At 33.1% G+C, this 19,481-nt stretch overlaps 2 pseudogenes; both read left to right on the top strand.

Moving 5' to 3' along the window:
• The first annotated feature begins 8,335 nt into the window (after positions 1–8,335).
• On the top strand, positions 8,336–11,667 carry LOC143610412 (kinesin-like protein KIN-14E; annotated as a pseudogene).
• A 443-nt stretch (positions 11,668–12,110) lies between these two features.
• LOC143610411 (kinesin-like protein KIN-14I) lies at positions 12,111–18,535 on the top strand (annotated as a pseudogene).
• Positions 18,536–19,481: the final 946 nt, after the last annotated feature.

The raw sequence follows: 19,481 nt of genomic DNA, 5'->3' as shown, positions 1-19,481 counted from the left end.
AGAAGATTTTGATGATTTCCTAAAGATATGCAATTCAAGAAAAGATAAAGAAATAAAAGAGATGCAGATAGAAAATTTGAAGTTAAAGAACATGGTGTTGGAAGAAGAAAACAAGAATTTGAAGATGCAGCTCTCATTGAAAAAGTCTAATTGCAAAAGTCAAAGTGTTTTAGGTTTAGTAATTGTTGTCATAGCAATATGGTGGGCTTTGTTTTTGTGAAAATGTTGTTATTGTATGGAATGTAATGTGTTTCATGTGAACACTTAATGTCAATCTATGGATGTTATTGTCAAGCTGTTGCAATGTGAATGTTGTTGTTTTTGGCAATCTATGTTAATGTTGTTTTTTTTGGCAATCTGTTGAAAATGTTGTTAGCTCGTTTAATAAACGAGCCCGAGCTCAAGCCTAAAACAAAGCTCGTTTAATAAAGGAGCCCGAGCTTCACTTATCGAGCTCGAGCAGACTCGCGAGCCTAAACGAGCCGAATCGCGAGCCTAAATGAATATGTCATTAATATATATTTTATATATTCAATAGCTATTAATTAATCTTATATATTATTATGAAAAAATAACTAAATAATATATATTTATTATAACTCTTGTATAATTTTGTAACGCATGAGTGCATTAATGAAATTGCAATTGAGGAGAAAGTTTAATCATTTCCATCTTCTCTAACAATACCATCACGCGCGTCGAAACGAGTCGAGCTCGAGCCTTGTGCAAGTTAAACGAGCCGAGCATGAGCCTAGTTGAGTTCAAGCCTAGTCGAGCTCGAGCCTAGTCGAGCTCATAATGACCAAATCACCATAATAACTCGCTACTAAAAAATTATCTTCACAAAATGACCATATCAGCTGACTAACAAATTGTCTATTAGTTGACTTCAACCATATAATAGATTGACTAACATATTGGCAGCCATATTAGATTAACTAACTTAAATAAACACTTACAGATTTTTGTTTTGAAAGCTAACCACCAACTTCACTAATCACTAAATAAAAACATAAAAAAAAAAGAAAAAAAGAAATAGAAGGACCAAATGCCTATGCCATATCATATCCATTGGTTAAAATACAAAATGCATACACATACAAGTTTGACTTCACAAAATGTTCACTGCCATATCAAATTCATTGGTTAAAATGACCATAATGCCCATATCATATTCACTTGTTAAAATGACCATAATGCTCATATTATAAGAAGTTGTTACAAGCATATTAACAGTAGAAGACTAACATCATATTAACCAAATTACATCAAACATAACCAAAAGTTACATACATTCGAAATGTTGCAAGTTACATGAGTTTGATTAGGAACATAAAAAAGGACTAGTCTGCAACCTTCTTGACAAACCAAAATATATGAACCAAAAGACTGCAACATTAACTAATACACATTAAGTAGCCTTCCCCTTGCTTTTCACCTTGGTGTTTTCCCTTGGCCTTTTAGAAGTAGTTGACTGTTGTGTTGGTTGACTTGGTTGTTTTTCTTGAGTTGACTTTTTCCGTGATTGGCTTGGCATCCCCTTTATCATCTCCCTTGGCCTTTTATAACCAATTGAATGTTGTGTAGCTTGTGTTGACTGTTATGTGGCTTGAGTTGACTTATGTGTTGCCCTTGTTGACTTTCCCTTCGGCCTTCCCATTGCACCCGGTTTTGATGCTGTGGCTTGACCCTTAGACCGCTTAGGTTTTGTACATTTTTTGATGTTATGCCCGGGTTCTTTGCAATTTCTACAACTTATTTGAATTCCATGTTTTGTCAATGTACCTGGCTTCTTAGGATTTTCATGGGGACCTCTCTTTCGGTTTTTCTTTGGTCTTCCAGGTTGACTTTTGATGGGAGGAGGGTCCAATGGATAATCAACATTTGGCCAAAACCTTTCACTAGGCAAGGGTGGAATTGTATATGCATATGACCTTAAGTATGCTTCTTTAAGGTAACATTCATGGACAAACTCTTCAGCATTCCTTCCAAGAAACCCGGCAACTGCACATACTTGCTTACATGGTATACCTATTAAAATAAAAATTGTATTAGGGAGAAGCAAATTCGGTACCGTCGGTACCGATTAAAGTTTTGAGTTTCGGGATTGGTACCGGTATTTTCCGAATTATTACCTTCAATACCGGTACCGTACCTGTACCAAACCAAATATTTCGGTCTATACCGGTACAGTACCGAGCTCATCCCTAAATTGTATTATACACAATAAGAGAAAGATGAACATAACTTAAATTTTGTATAATTAATATTCATACCTCTTAAGTTCCACTTTCCACATGTGCAGGTTCTGTTAAGCAAGTCCACTGAAACATTTTCAAAATCATCCCTAACTTGGAACACATTGTATGATGATGGGAACACCGTACTTTTAAAAGCCCAATTTTTTGCTTTATCAAGCTTATCTTGTATCCTTGGGCACACAACCACATCTTTAGCTACCATTTCAGAATGCTTTTCAGTTAGTCTAATCATTGTTGAGACCCGGATATCCTCTAACATGTAGATAATATGCTTAGATCTAGACTTAACTATGGTTCCATTGAAAGTCTCAGCCATGTTACTTACTATGACATCACAACATGTGTGATTTTTAAGAAAGCACCTTACAAAGCTTTGAGGATTCTGTTTCATGAATGCCTCCACCGCGTCAACTGATATTTCTTTCATCTTCTTAATGGCATCATTGAAGTCAGCCTTGTTATAAGCCCTACATGCCTGCCAGAAATACGCCCTTAATTCTCCACCCTTGAAATTCTTATACCAGTTTGCAAATATGTGCCTTGCACGGTTTCTATGTTCAGCATTTTTCCAAACCAATGACACAACATTCTAATCCCTGTCACATTATAATTATAATAGTTAAGAGTTTAGAACTTATATAACTTAGATATCAAAAAACTAAAGTCATACCTTTTGTTGGTCAGAGATAAATGTCCAGTCCTTTCCACCATCTTTGACCTCTAGACATTTTCTTAGTTCTTCCATGAACCATTCCCAACTATCATTAGACTCACCTTCAACAACAGCCCATGCCAAAAGGTATATCTAGTCATTGGCATCTCTTCCAATTGCAGCCAGTAACATACCTCCTAAAAAGGTTTTGAGAAAACAACCATCTAAACACAATAATTTCCTGCAACCAGCTAAAAAACCCCTCTTCACCCCCACCAAAACACACAAACAACCTAAATAATGTCTCCAAAATTGAATTTGGGTCCAGGTTATTGAACCCCGGTGGGGCAGTTACTAATTCAAAGGTTGAAGTTGGATTTTCTTTTTTAAAGCTGCCAAGTAAGACCCAGTTTTACTATAATGATCCCTCATTGACCCATGAAGCATCCTATATGCACAATTCTTGGCATTGTAAGCCAACCATTTACGTATGAGCACCTTATGTTTCTCTTTAACTGCTTGCTGGATCTCCTTAGCACGCCATGCAGGATTAGCTTTAAATAATGGCAAGAAGACTTTAGCTATATACTTAGCACTCAATTGTCTATTCTTTGACATGTTTCTCTGGAATTTGTGCTTACTTTTCACAGTTTTAACCATATAGCAACTATTCCCTTTGTGATATGAACAATATAGGCGAAATGGACACCCTCCTACACATTTGTAACCTACACGTCCTCCTCTACTTTTGTTACTTGTATTAATGTAAACATTCCTACCATTTGAGATAGCATACTTTCTAACTGCATCTTTGAAAGCATCCCTGGTGGGGAACTTTATCCCAACAACCTATTTAAACTTAGACCAGTCAGTTTGTTCATTTACAACTAGAACAACTTTTTTGTGCTTGTTCCCTTTAATGTCATCATCTTCACTCTCTCCAGGTGTGTCAACATCAACATCAGAATCTTCATAACTACTAGATGCTTCATTAAGTGCATCACCAGATTGTTTTAGACATTCTTCAAGTAATTTCTTATTTAATTCAGCATTTTCTTCATTCACTTGCTGTATCTTTGCAACTGAATCTATCCACTCTTCTCATCATTGTCAGATTCATCATCATACAAATCACATTTATAAGACAAATCATCAGAATCATCATCTTTTGAACTCTCTGAATCTGACCCGAAATCTGACCCGCCACTACCTATTTTATCTTCATTTGATTTAAGTGGTGTGGTTGTAACCTTAGCTGGTGATCCAAGTGTTAAACTTGTAGCCTTAACTGGTGATTCAATTCTTGTACGTGAATCCTTAACTAGTGGAACTTGTTTTCTAGCTGTAAGCTTGGTGTACTTCTTAACTTCTGAAATAGGGCTCAAACAAGCTCCTGGTTGGGAATTAGATGAACTTGGCTAGGTAATGGGATGGGCTTGAGGGCTACTGGGCTGGGCTAGAGGGATAATGGGCTGGTCTTGAGGGCTAGTGGAATGGGCTGTGGATTTCCGTATCTTATCAGTTTGAATGTATAAAACTATACCTTGTGCAGAACTGGAACCAACCAAAGACACCATCTCAGTGACATCTTTATCACTAAGTAATAGTTTCAAACGACCATCATCGGGAATCTTGCAATACATCCAAAGATCTTTCGAGTTGTATGAGCCATACTCCAGTAGCTCAAAGTACGAAATTTTATCAACATCTAACCTTAATGAGGTTCTTTTTCCCCCAACATACCTTAATTTCGGGGGTGAAACTTCAAATTTCCCATTATTCCAGAAGGATATTTGCATGCAATTCTCCATTGGATTTCAATCGTCGAGGTTAGGGCTTGTTCTTCATTCAGAAAGATTAGGGCTTGATCTTGATTGAGAGAGGTTAGGGTTTCTTTATTTTTTGTATCCAGAGACTGAAAGTGAATGAACTATTATGTTCACAAATTTGATTAAGTATATTGAATAAAAAGAGTTATTTATATTTAAATAGACAAAGATCCATGTTGGATGCCACGTAATAGGTTTCTTGACAAGTAGGATTGACAAGTCAGCATGCCATTAACGGAGTTAATAGTCTGTTAGTCGTGGCCCGATGGAAGAAAAAATGATAAAAGTTGGGACCGTTACTAGCCAATTCAATAGTTGAAATCAGTAGAGACCAAAAGGTGAAAGTTGGGACTATTAAAAACCAATACACCACATCAATTTGATAATAGTTCAAAAGGTCAGTGTTTTAGTTATGCTATTAAAAATGCTGTTTAGTAAAACAGTTTATATTATGGAACAAGACTTTATGTCAAATCAAATGGAAATCATGTTATAAAAATAGAGATTATATCTTGAAGCAACATTAGCCATCATACTTTTATTAGCTTCACACAAGAGAACTCCATTTAAATTTCAAAGAAGACAATTTTCAATTGATGTATGTTTTGAAATTACTATAAGTAAAAGTCAATGACAACAATTTTCAATGGTTGGTTTGTATTTGAAATGTCTAGCGTTTACTAATGGTCAGTTATATGTTGCATTATTTAGAATAAAAAGTAAATATGGATTCAAGTTATCAATCTTTGATAAATTTGAGAAAGTTGCCAATACCACGTCAAGTTGTATACCAAGAAATATTTCATATTTTGTAACATTTCATTTGACATGTAACTTAATATATAATAAAAAGCGCACAACTTAGATTAATGTGGAGTTTATTCTCAAAACGTTTAGTTTTCAACTTTAATTTGATTTAAACAGTTTCATTTTGGGTTTTTGTAGTGTTTCTTGAAATTTAACAATATTTGTTTGATTTTGTTTTCATTTTGAATATATTTTGATAAGTTGCTTATTATTTGATTCACATGATTATTAGGGGTTTCCTGTATTTCGTTGAATTGATTCGTACTTAATTCTTATCTTGAATGTGCTTTATCTTAATTGAATGGTTTTATTGTTGTTTTATGCTGTAAAGTTGGGTTGTGTTTTATTTAATGGGTAGTATAAGTTAAGCTACATTTTTAACTAAAAGGAAACAAGTTGAAAATAATCCAAAATATGTATTTAAGTGTACAAGTACCTTTTATTGTTTTCTATGAAAGGAAAAAAAATAGTTTATCTTAGAACTATAGGTTGTGGACTTGTGGTCATATTCAGTATATTATTTTCAAGCATTATAGTATTTTCAAAATTTATTTGATAGTTTCCACTAATTTTGATTTTAATGACATATTTGGTATTTGAGAAATAGTCTTAAAATTCAGTAATAAGAAATATGCATGTAATACATTTTTTTCACATACATAATATACTTATAGATTTAACTTTTATAGATTAACTTTATTTGTATATTTATTACTAGGATAATAACCCGTGTTACACACAGTGGAAAACATATCAACAAACAATATAAAATATTAGCAACATATTCAATCAACACAAATATTTGGCATAAAGTATTTTAGCTTCAAATATTACAAAAGATGTTAAACCATGTCTATAACATAAAAAGAAAATGCTTTATAAATAATAAACAATGCAGTGAATAAGAAATAATATAACATAAATGAACCATTAGACCTGAAAAAAATAAAAAACACAAATTAGTAATAAATTTTGTAATATTAATTGAAAACTAAGCTTATAAATAAATACCAGACTTAAACTTTATCACATTAAATTTCCGAAAATCTCCTTATAAACAACGCTTGTAGTTTTAGTTGTAAGCTGTGATTCTTTGTCGAGTATGACTAACTTAATACCGGCTCTACTCTTCACTCTTGACAAAGTTACATAAAATCTTGTAGCAGCCAATTATATTGTTAATATGCTTAATTATATAATAAAGTCCAAATTAAAAATCTTGTAGTAGCTAATTATATTGTTAATATGCTTTTGGTGAATTGAAAATTTTTAAATATCCAAATACATGAAACATCCCAATTATAGTTGATTATATAATATTTATAGTCAATATATAACTAATTGAATAACTTTAATCGCAGTCAAACAATATATGCTTTAATAAGTTAAATAGACTAAACGACACGGAACGTCCAAGATCATTTGGGATTTAGGATTTGTATGCCAAATTTGGGGACTTGATTAGAAGTTTGATATAAAATGGCTTTAAATTATATTTATAGACTAACAATTATAAACAGACGACTTATTACAAATTATATTAATTTAGAACTTCGTAACTATTTTAAAATATGACAAAGCAATAAATAACTAACGATGCTGTTAATTTGTGATTAACGGTTTCAAATAATTTTGACACTTAAAAGTTACACAACAAGAATATTAAGTTATATGAACATAAATCAGCTTATAAACGTTTCACTTAATTTAAATGATAATTATAATAACGAGTTTTTTTAAGACCTAAACGAATGGTTTAGAATAAAGAAAAAAAATAAACAAATTTTTGGATTTTCAAACAAAACTGGATTTGTAACTTTATCTAACATTTATTTAGTAATGATAATTGGTTTTATAATAACAATAAAGTGTTAAAATAATAATAATAATAATAGTGTGTTAAAAGTAAAAAAAAACTAACAAACTGCTTTTTAAGAGACTCGAACATGAGTCTGGATCAGTTTGGAACATATTTAAAGAATATAAAAGTCAATATCATTGATTAAAATTTTATTGTGAATATGTGGAAATTAGATTTATAGAAGTTTGATGACATGAAAGTCTATGTGGACAACCTAGGTGAAGGACATGTGGACAAAATTGTGTTGATTTAATATATTACTTAGACCTGCATTATTCCATGTGGTCTAAAGCTAGTTTAAGTAATATAAAATTAATTTGAAAGGATAAAAAAGCTGCAGAAAATAAACTACCTCCCGCGTAATTTCCGAACACATTAAGGTCGGTGGTTCCGCCAATATTGACTTTTAAACCGAAAACATTCCTTCATTCTGAGTCATAACACAACACACCCTCTTTCTGTCTCATCACTCGGTACATATATATCTTCCTTTCATATTTTTCTTCTGGATATTGTTGATCTTTTTTTAGTGCATCAATTTTATGTTTAGGAATTTAGATTAGATGTTTATTACTTTTGTGCTGATTAATTAGATTAATAGTTGTGAGTCATAAAAGTTGCAGGTTTTGTAGGAAATTAGTTATTATCAACCTCAACAAAAGGCCAAACACGCCAGATCTTCGTCGAGTTCAGGCGACGTTACAGACGGAGGTGATTATGACAATGATGGTACATCACCGTAAGTGTTCCCGCCCCTCTTTATAATTTGGAGAGTGTGAAATGCTTTAATAGATCGTATGTTCGATTGCCTAATGGTCTAGTGGTCTCGAATCCTTGCAAATGCAAGGTTACGGGGATCTTAATTAGGTAGGAAGATTTGCTGTTCAAAATAAAATAAATATAATGTTGGATTGTTGACTTAATAATGGTGTCTTACTTCAATAGATCAGTTGCAATGTCGGGTCAAAGTGCAAGAATGAGCAATGGATATGAAGCCGAATCTTACTATTCTGCTATTACCAATGGAGATGATTACGACAGTGACGCTTCCAGTTTTGCATCACTGTAAGTGTTTCATCCTTCTTCTATGAGCCATATGCTTGATTGATGACTTAATAATGTTGGCTTGGTTCCTTGCAGTACACCAATGACCTTATCTAATTCAATTCCAGCTGTGCTTGCTGGTGCTATACCTTTAATTGATAAATTTCAGGTGGGATTAGGTTTATATTAAAAAAAATGTGAAATTTATCAATAATTAGTTCAAGTCTCTGACTTGATTTTTAATTATCTTTACTTAGATAGAGGGGTTTTTAAGGGCAATGCAAAAACAGTTAAATTCAGTAGGGAAACACGGTTTTTTCTCAAAACGATTCGTTGGACTGCAAGATCGCGAGGAGTTCATATTTGAAGACACGCTATGTTATCAGAAGGTAATTACTTTCTCCTTTTAAACCTATCTTTTATTATTTTACCAATTTGTTTAATATTGTTTTTGTTACAGGAACCTATACCAACATCCCTGCTGAAAATAAATGGTGACTTTGCGAGTCGGGCGGTAAAGTTATTTCAAACCATTTTGAAATACATGGGAATTGATTCACATGAAAGCGGGAATCAAATTAGCTTAGAAGAACGGATTGAACTTGTTTGCAAGTTATACAAACAGGCTTTGAAACGTTCCGAGCTTCGAGACGAAATTTTTGCACAAATTTTATAGCAAACCAGGAATTGTCCTGATAGTTATGTTCAATATTTTTATCACATGTTTCAAATTTCCAATTGATTTATGTTGTTTTTATACAGGCTGTATTTAATAAGAGCATGGGAACTTATGTATATGTGTGCATCATGCATGCCACCTAGTAGCAAGGATATTGGTGGATATATATCAGAGTACATCCATGATGTTGTGCATAATCATAATACAGATTCTGATGTTCAAGTTCTTACAATGAACACTCTGAATGCACTTAAATTCTCTTTGAAGGCGGGCCCACGCCATGCGATTCCTTGTCGTGAAGAGATTGAAGCCCTTTTGGTTGGTAAAAAGCTTACAACTACCGTGTTTTTCTTGGATGGAACGTTTGAAGAAATGCCGTATGACATGGCAACAACTGTTTCTAATGCTGTTGAGGAACTTGCTGGAATAATCAAATTGTCAGCATATTCAAGCTTTAGTTTATTCAAGTATCGCAAATCACTTGAACCTGAAAATGGTATCCATTTACGTTTCTTTTTTCATTCTTGGACAATCATTTATGTTTTGAGTTAGTAATGTAATAACATGAATTTCTGCCATCAGAGGAGTATATTAAATTAAATGGCAACAAGTACATTGGAGATGTCTTAGCAGAATCCAAGTCAGCAAAGGATCAATGCAAGTTGATTTTTAGAAAGAAGTTCTTTCGTGAGTCGGATGAAGCTATTGCAGACATAGTGTTTGTTCATTTATCATATGTTCAAGTGTGCACTTGTTTTATTTTGTGTATTCTAACAAATGGTTCTTAACTTTATATAGAAACCTGATGTTCATATTTTTATTTTGCAGTTACAACATGATTATATCTTGGGAAACTATCCGATTGGTAAAGATGATGCTGCACAGCTATCCGCATTACAAATCTTGGTTGAAATAGGATACGCTATTAAACCTGAAAGGTGCACGTTAGTTATCTTCTATCCTTCAAATTTTAATATGCATGTATTTTATTGAAGTAATTATAATTAGGAATCTTTTATTTTCCTTTTGTAGTGACTGGACTTTACTTGTTGAACGATTTCTGCCTAGACAGAATGACATAACTCGTGCCAAGAGAGACTGGGAGTTGGATATACTTAAACGTTATCGTTCTATGGTAATCTCACTCTTTTCTTTTATCTTATTCACTAGTAAGAGTTAATTGTTATGCTAAAATAAATTTGTAATGCTGACTATAGGAAAATCAAACAAAAGCAGATGCAAGGCAGCAATTTTTGAGAATTTTAAGGATGCTTCCATACGGATATTCTGTGTTCTTTAGTGTCCGCAAAGATTGATGATCCTTTTGGACTTTTACCTGAAAGTATCATATTGAGTATTAACAAGCGTGGGGTGAGTCTCAATTGTTATCTTAGCTAATATGATATTTATGTATCATATTAGCTAATATGCATAACTGAAATATGATTTATGCATTTCTTATTGTTTGTCTTTGTCCATAGGTTCACTTTTTTCGTCCGGTCCCCAAAGAGTACTTGCACTCGGCTGACTTAAGAGATATAATGCAATTTGGTAGCAGCAATACTGCAATGTTTTTTAAGATGAAATTTGCGGGTGTCTTGCAAATATTTCAGTTTGAAACTAAGCAGGTTGAAAGTTATATATTTTTTTCTTTTTTACTCTATCTGCTTTTTGTGCATATTGTCACTAGAGTTAATTTTTAAAATACAGGGTGAGGAAATATGTGTTGCCCTTCAAACACATATAATCGATGTCATATCGCGTCGGTACTCTAAAGTGCGCTCTGCTGCTAATTCAGGTCCTATTGATGGTGATATTTCTAATAATTCAAGACATCCCAATGTGGATGTTGGTGAGATACGAGAACATGATTTATTAAAATCTCTTGAAGAATCCCAAAGAACTACAAAGCAAGTAGGTAATTATGTATGCTATCTTTACCCATTCAACCAGCTGTTAGAGATAGTACATAACATAATCGACCCGTTTTATTATGAAAATGAGTCTTATATTTCACTATGCTGATGCAGTTATCAGAAGAATTACATGAGGAGAGAAAAGAAATTATTATGCAAGAAGAAGTGAAGACATTGAAATACATGTTAAACTCAGAAAAGCAAAACTCAGAAGAATTATCATCCAAGTATAATGAACTTAGAACTTTAAGTGAAGAGAAAGAATCTGCTCTTCAGGTAGTAAACTTTTAGTTTAAAACTAACATTTTAAGGAGATTTATTATTTTTGTAATTAATTACTTGTCTTTTAGGCTGCATTGATCGATAAACGGGACATGGAAGCTAGACTTTCACAGCTTAGTAAAGTAGAATTGGAGAACAATACCAAAAAGGAATTGATTGAAACAACTAGTCAGGTCTGTAAATGATATTATAAACTAGATTTTATTTACTTTTTATGTTTTTCTTATAAATTTATCACATAATTATTTTGTTAATATATAGGCTTTACAAAACATCGAAGATGACTTAAGAACCCTTAGCTCAAAGCTGTGTGCAGACGGGCAAGAGAGGGGATGATGAAGGCTACAATACAATCCATCTTCTATTCATGAGTACAATATGTCTTGTTTTTTCTAGCTGCTACATGAACTTTTCTATCTCTGAATCTTTAAACACTGGTACTTATGACACTACATGGTTATAAGTTTTAACACAACAATTAGGTCAGCTTAAAACTTGTATTGAGCATGTATAGGTTCCCAAAATGACAACTCACCTAATAATGTTCCAAATAGGTACAATGCCTAATCCCTCTAAATCTACAGTATGCTGCTCCGAATATACTGTTCCGAATTAGAAAGATTCAAATGTGACAGAAACTTGTTTATCACAAAGAGGATCGACAGCTGATGCATTACATAATCACTTATGAGCTATAAACACATATCACATATAATGAGCCCATTAAAGTTTCATTTAAATCATTTGAAGTCTTAACTTCTTGGGTCATCATAGCAAAGATGCGGGTAGCAAGTGGTGGCCTTAATTGTGTGATCAAGTTTGATAGAATGTTACGGTTCAAATTGGTAATTAGAGTAAAGTATAGTTTGGGGTGTTTATGCAACATTTGTAAGTTAGTTGATGTAAATATTAGGCGGTTATTGGCAGTTATAAGGTAGTTATATAACCACCAGGTAGTTATATAACTTCCATGGGTAGTTAATTAACTGCTCATATGATGTGTGCAAATAGGGAGTCGGTGTAAACAGAAAGCCATGTCTTGTAACAACGCTGTTTGATTAATAGAGTTCGTATTTCAGGTTAATCACTTGTTGTTCTTCTTCTATGTTACGCTCTTGATTGTTGGTTAAATCGTGATCTTCTAGGTCCTACAGAAAGAATCCTTGTAATTATATACTGTTCCTAATTAGAAAGATTCCTGCTCGAAAACTTCTTTAATACAAAGATGGTTGATAGCTAATGCATTACAAGATCATGAACCGAACTGAAATCAAAGAAAAAAATGAGGAATTTGTTTGTCAGATCCTGTTCAAGTAAGGTCATATCTTTTCAATACACCCATTTGTGAACAGATTTGAAAAACCATGCTCGAATTAGAAAGAAAAAAAAACAGAAGTTTTATACGTTTGATATCTTAAGTTGATTTTCAAATTTTGGATCCCTTGTTAAAATATGAGTCTATGAAGAACATACGGAATTGCAGGTGCTTAAACTTTTCATAAATTAAGGTTCATAACCCAACATTCCATAAAAAGGCACATTTTGGTCAGTTTTGTTAAAAGAAAATCTTAGAAACACTGGTGTGCATTAATGTTGTTGAACTAGGTTATAAAAATAAAACATTTAAACACACCTGATATGTTTTAATCACATTAATAGATCAATGGACAAGTTTTGTTTTCTGCTCAAATAGTCAAATATGATCCTCCCCTTTGGGTGCCTCACCTAATCTATTTGGAATGAAGATCATTGGCGTTTATACTCATAAAAATGATAGGAAAATATTTGCAAAGATGGTCGATGTGGTTTAAATATATGGCAAGTTTGATCCAAAGATTTTAAAATTTGCAAACCTAGTCTATAAATTTGTAGGAGGGTTGCACGTTTTTTAACGAAAAAGTGATGTCATGTGTCATTAAAAGACATGTAACGGCAGATGACATGATGTGTAAGTGTCAAAAATTATAATAAACGGAAAGAGTCGATCTTGGTTGATATCAGCATTCGTGTGCGTGCTATTGAGCTTGATTTCCAACAACGTTTGTAATGAATTGTTGAACGCTTTCCAATGGCTATATAGTCGTTTTTAGTCATTAGAAACCGTTTATGACCAGTTTAACCAGTCTAAGTACATAAGGTGTGCACGTTAAGGTTTGATCACACCGCTTCTCTAGCTTAAAAAACGCAAAAGCACTCAATAATAGTGTCATGTCAACCTTCAAGACTCAAATTAGAATATGAAAAAAACATCGTGTTGGTACGGTACTATAAACAAAAAGAAACCCAAAATCTTCATGAAGTTCAACTTATGTTAGGTGTTGGACAACACGAAAATGACTCATTGCAAAAATGTAACGTGTAACGTGTTCCTAAAAGTCACATCCAACTCCACTTTAAAAGCTCTTTTTCCAAAACATTGTTGTAAGTGCACGGATTTGGTGTTCGCGGTAATTAGCATAGAGATCTGTGCCATATTTATCCACTGTAACGTTATGCTGTCGGATTCTCCCTAGACCTCATTAATGTATTCATCCATCATCAATAAAGTATTCCTATAACGTATTGATTGATCACGATCTTAACGTATCGATATTACGACTAGATCTTAGACTCTGTAATGTATTTACAATTGTAAGGCATTAAAAGCTAAAAATGAAGCACAATTGTCAACTAAAGCCTCTGGAGCCCGTAGCTAAGAACAAATTGAAGACAAAGGCAACATTGGTTATATATTATCAAATGAAATATATTGTTGTTTTTCCCTTTTTTCTTTTTTCTTTTTAATTTTTAATTTTTAATTTTATTTGTTGTTAAATATCCTTTGTGTTTCTATAAAGTGAGTTTAACCTACACTTTAGGAGTTAATTTAATGTATTTTATAGTTTTATTAAAAATCGGTTATTTTCACTGTAGGTTTATCGGTTCGGTTATTAGCCTAACCAATAAAACATTATCTTTCCACTACAAAACTAGTTAGGAACCATAGCCGGTTACGATTCATTAACGATATTTGAAAAACCGGTTTACAAGTTTGGTGGAAAATGCCCCATAATGTTTTATAGAGTGCCTAGTAGTTCAAGGCACGTGATCAATAAACAATTTTGATTATAAGAGAAAAATCGACTAAAAAACTCGTTACAAATTTCTTTATTGATCACACATTCAAAACCTCTACCCGAGCTCTATATATATAGATCTTCTAACTCTAACTTGATGACCAAAACATTATCATATTAATTATATCATAATTAAGAAACTAAACCAACTTGATCAAGGTGTCAACTTAAGTCCTTCTATATTCATCGACTTGTACGCACAGTCCGGAACTACCATAAATAGATACTTTTTTTTCAATGGACCCGCACGAATTGGACGGCTCACCTCATCAATTCACCGTCATTAAGTCATGCAAAAACCTATGAGGAGATAAATGTAACTTCCGTAGTTGCATGCAGCAATCATTCGAGTAAATGTTTTTTGAAAAGCAAATTAAAAAAGAAAAAGAAAAGGAAAAACCCTTCCCGCCTCCTGCGTACTTTCATCTATACCCTAATTAAGGTAGTTTTGTTCTTCTTCTGATTACTACCGTTACTCGAAGGATAGCATAACAAGAAGATTGCATATGTATGTAATTTTATGTGAATCCTTTTGATAGGGAGAATAAGAAACTAGAGGAGGAAGCAAAAAACCTTATTCTGGATGACCAGAATGTGATCGGCTCATCATACTAATAAGCATCACAATTATTACAAATTAAACCACAAGGAAATAGCAAAGGCCATAATGGTACTTAGTTATCATAAATAGAGAAATAGCAAACGACATGTAACACCTTTTTCTAGATGCAATTAATGTTGTACTTAATTAGTAAGCTAGCACTAGTGTATCCTGTTATTAATTAGTTGAAGAGATCATAATCTGTGAACCTTTTATTATACTTTTCTGGACACCGTAGTAGATCTTTAATGCTAAGTGTTTCTGCCCAATTTTCTTCAATCCAGGATCATATTTGGCGAGTTCAGTTATCAGACGTTGTCGGTTTTTGTTGCCCAACTGTAAGAAAAATTAAAATGCTTTTGTGGATCATATGTTCTATTGTTGACTTAATTAATGTTATGCAGTACACCAATGACCCTCTTGAGTTCGATTCCAGCAGATGTTGCTGGTGCCATTTCTTCGATTGATAAATTTCAGGTTGGATTAATTTTATTTTAAATAAAGAATGAACTCATGATTCTTAGTTACTTTTCGTTTATCTTTTTTAAGGTAGTGGAGTTTCTAAGGGCTATGCAAAAACAGATAAGTTCAGCTGAAAAACACGGTTCTTTCTCAATCAGATCTGTCAAGAAATTCACAGTTGAAGATATGTTGTGTTTTCAGAAGGTAATCACTTTATCTTTTCAAGATTTTTGGAATTATCGATCTGTGGCACCACGTGTGTGTATATATATTTGATGTATCACAGGATTCTATTCCAACATCTCTACTGAAAATAAACAATGATTTTGTGGGCGGAGCAGTAAAGCTGTTTCAGACTATTTTGAAATATATGGGAATAGAGTCATAGAGAAAGTGAATCACATTGGTATAGAAGAACGAATTGTACTTGTTTCTGATCTATACAAACATGCTTTAGAACATCCTGAGCTTCGAGATGAAATGTTTGCACAAATTATAAAGCAAATTAGGAAATGTCCTGATAGGTATTATGCATTATGCATATTCGATAGTTCTGTCATGTATTTCAATGAATATATGTTGGTTAATTTCTGTTGTTTTTTATGCAGGCAGTATTTAATAAGAGCATGGGAACTCATGTATCTATGTGCATCATGCATGCCAACTAGTAGTAAGGATATTGGTGGATATATATCAAAGTGCATTGATGAAGATTTACAGATGGTGAATACAGATCCTGATGTGCGAGTTTTGGTAATTAAAACTCAAAATGCACTTAAATGTTCTGTGAAGGTGGGTCCACGCCATACGGTTCCGTTTCATGAAGAGATTGAAGCTCTTTTGATTAGGAAAAAGCTTACCATTTTTGTATCTTTCTTGGATGGAACTTTTGAAAGAATATCCTATGATATGGCGACAACCGTTTCTAATGCTGTTGAGGAACTTGCTGGAATAATCAAACTGTCAGCATATTCAAGCTTTAGTTTATTCGAGTATCGAACTGTTGTTACCACGTCTAAAACATTCGAACCCGGAGATGGTATCCGTTTATGTTCTCTTTTTTATTTCTACACAATCTTTTGTATTCTTAGATAGTCGTTTAACAAAATGAATTGCTGTCACCAGAGGAGTATATTCAGTTAGATGACAACAAGTACATTGGAGATCTCTTAACAGAATTCAAGTCAGCAAAGGATCAAAGCAAGTTAGTTTTTAAAAAGAAGTTCTTTTGTGAATCCGATGAAGCTATTGCAGACCCAATGTTTGTACAATTATCATATGTTCAAGTATGCACTTGTTTTATTTTGTGTATTATGCAAACTGTTCCTGTATAATACACACCTGATGACCATGTTCTTATTTGCAGCTGCAACATGATTATATTTTGGGAAACTATCCTGTTGGAAAGGAATATGCTGCACAGTTATCAGCATTGCAATTGGATATGTTGCTAAACCTGAAACACACACGTTAGTGATTTATCTATCTTTCAAATTTACTATGTATGTTCTTTAAGTAATTATAGTTGGGATTCTTCTTCTTTCTTTTTTTCTTTTTTCTTTTTTTTTTTTGGTAGTGATTGGACTTCGCTTGTTGAGCGATTTCTGCCTAGACAGATTGCTATAACTCGTGCCAAGAGAGAATGGGAGTTGGATATACTTAACCATTATCGTTCTGTGGTAATCTTCCTTATTTTATTATATCTTATTGATTAGTATGAATTAATAATGATACTGAAATAATTTTATAATGAGAACTGTGTAGAAAATATATCAAAAGAAGACGCACGGCAGCAATTTTTGAGAATTTTTAGGACGCTTCCATATGGATATTCAGTTTTCTTTAGTGTCCTCAAGATTGGTGAACCGATCGAACTTCTACCCAGAAGAATCATATTGGGTATTAACAAGCGCGGGGTGAGTCTCAATTATTATTTTAATCAAGAAATGCTTTTATTATTTTAAATGCATATGATTTAAGTAGTTCTTTTTGCTTGTTTCTATAGGTTCACCTTTTTCGCCTGGTTCAGAAAGAAATTTGTACTCGGCTGAATTAAGAGATATAATGCAATTTGGTTGCAGCAATGCTGCAGTGTTTTTTAAGATGAGAGTTGCAGGTGTCTTGCGTATATTTCAGTTTAAAACCAAGCAGGTGTGAAAATTATATATTTTTCTTTCCATTTACTTATCTGTTGTTTGTGCATCCTGTGCGAGTGTGACTATGATACGTCTTTATAATATAGGGTAATGAAATATGTGCTAGCCTTCAAAAACATATAAATGATGTCATGTTGCGTCGGTACTCTAAAGCGCCTTCTGCAGCTAATATAGGCCTTACTAATGGTGACAGTTCTGGTAAATTAAAATCTCCCAATGTGGATGTCGGTGAGAAACGAGCACATGATTTATTAAAAGCTCTTGAAGAATCCCTAAAAACTGCAAAGCAAGTAAGTAATTGTGCATATTCTTTTACTTGTTCAACCAGTTAGAGATGGAACATAACATAACCGCGATCCATTTATTTTGAAAATTACTCTTTTTTTTCCATTGTGCTAATGCAGTTATCAGAAGAATTACATGAGAAAGAGAGAAAAGAAATTATTATGCAAGAAGAAGTGAAGACATTGAAATACATGTTAAATTCAGAAAAGCAAAACTCGGAAGAATTATCATCCAAAATTAATGAACTTACAACTTTATGTGAAGAGAGAGAATCTGCTCTTCAGGTAGCAAATTTTTACTTCAAAACTAGCATTTTAAGGATATTTATTATTATCTTTTTAATTAAGTACTTGTCTATTAGGCTGCATTGATCGATAAACGGGACATGGAAGCTAGACTTTCACATCTTAGTAAAGTAGAATTGGAGAACAATACCAAAAAGGAATTAATTGAAACAACTACTCAGGTCTGTAAATGATATTATAAACTTGATGTTATTTACTTTTTATGTTTCCTTAACAAATTTATCACATAATTATTTTGTTAATATATAGGCTTTACAAAACATCCAAGATTTACATTAGCTGCATGCAGGCGAGCAAGAGAAGGAAGGTGAAGGCTACAATACAGTCCATGTCTATTCATGAATGCAACATGTCTAGTTTTTTTTCTAGCTGCTATGTACATGAACTTTTCTATCTTTGAATTATCATCAAACATATAAACCTACTTGTGACACTAAATGGTCTTAACACAACAATTAGGTCAGCTTAAAACTTGAATCGAGCATGTATAGGTTTCCTAAAACGACAACTCACCTAATAATATTCCAAATAGGTACAATGCCTTATCCCTCTAACCAAGAAACATGTTTCCAAAATATATAGCTAAAATCAAAGATCATTTGCAGTTACGTTATGATAAGAGCCACCATATTCACCAGTCACTGTCACTTATGAGCTATAAACACCAATGATGAGCTCATTAAAGTTGCATTTAGATCATTTGAAGTCTTAAATTCCTGTAACATCATAGCAAGAGTCATGATGAACCGAAAACAAAGGAAAAAAAAAAGAAACATCATAGCAAGAATCATGATGAACCGAAAACAAAGGTGTAAGGCTAAAAATGTGACTTGCGATATCAAAGTACGAAACCTATTATATATTTAAGGTCAAGTAAATAAAGTGGGCGTGAAATCCCGGATACGAGACGAGAGCTTCGGTGCACGCTTTTGGCTTTAATGGAAGATCTTCTAGAATGTTTTTATGTTTGGCTATAAATATTATAACGAACCAAAGGGGAGCTCACCTTGGGTGGGATCGGTTCGTTATAATATTTTGAATCTTTTGTACCGGTTACGAGATCATTCCTTTATTTTATCGTTATATTATTTATGTTCGGTCGTTTGTTTCACCGCACCCGTATCGAGCGTTTATCAAGAACAAAGCCGTTCGTTGTCGGGATCCGGTTTGGGGACTGTCGGGATCCGGTTTGGGGACCTACAAAAGGATAAAAAAGAATTCTGTT

This window comes from Bidens hawaiensis, unplaced genomic scaffold (genome assembly GCF_021521415.1).
Source record: "Bidens hawaiensis isolate Kalapana, Puna unplaced genomic scaffold, B.hawaiensis_p1.1 tig00026220_1, whole genome shotgun sequence".
NCBI lineage: Eukaryota > Viridiplantae > Streptophyta > Magnoliopsida > Asterales > Asteraceae > Bidens > Bidens hawaiensis.
This window is presented reverse-complemented; position numbering and strand designations above follow the sequence as displayed.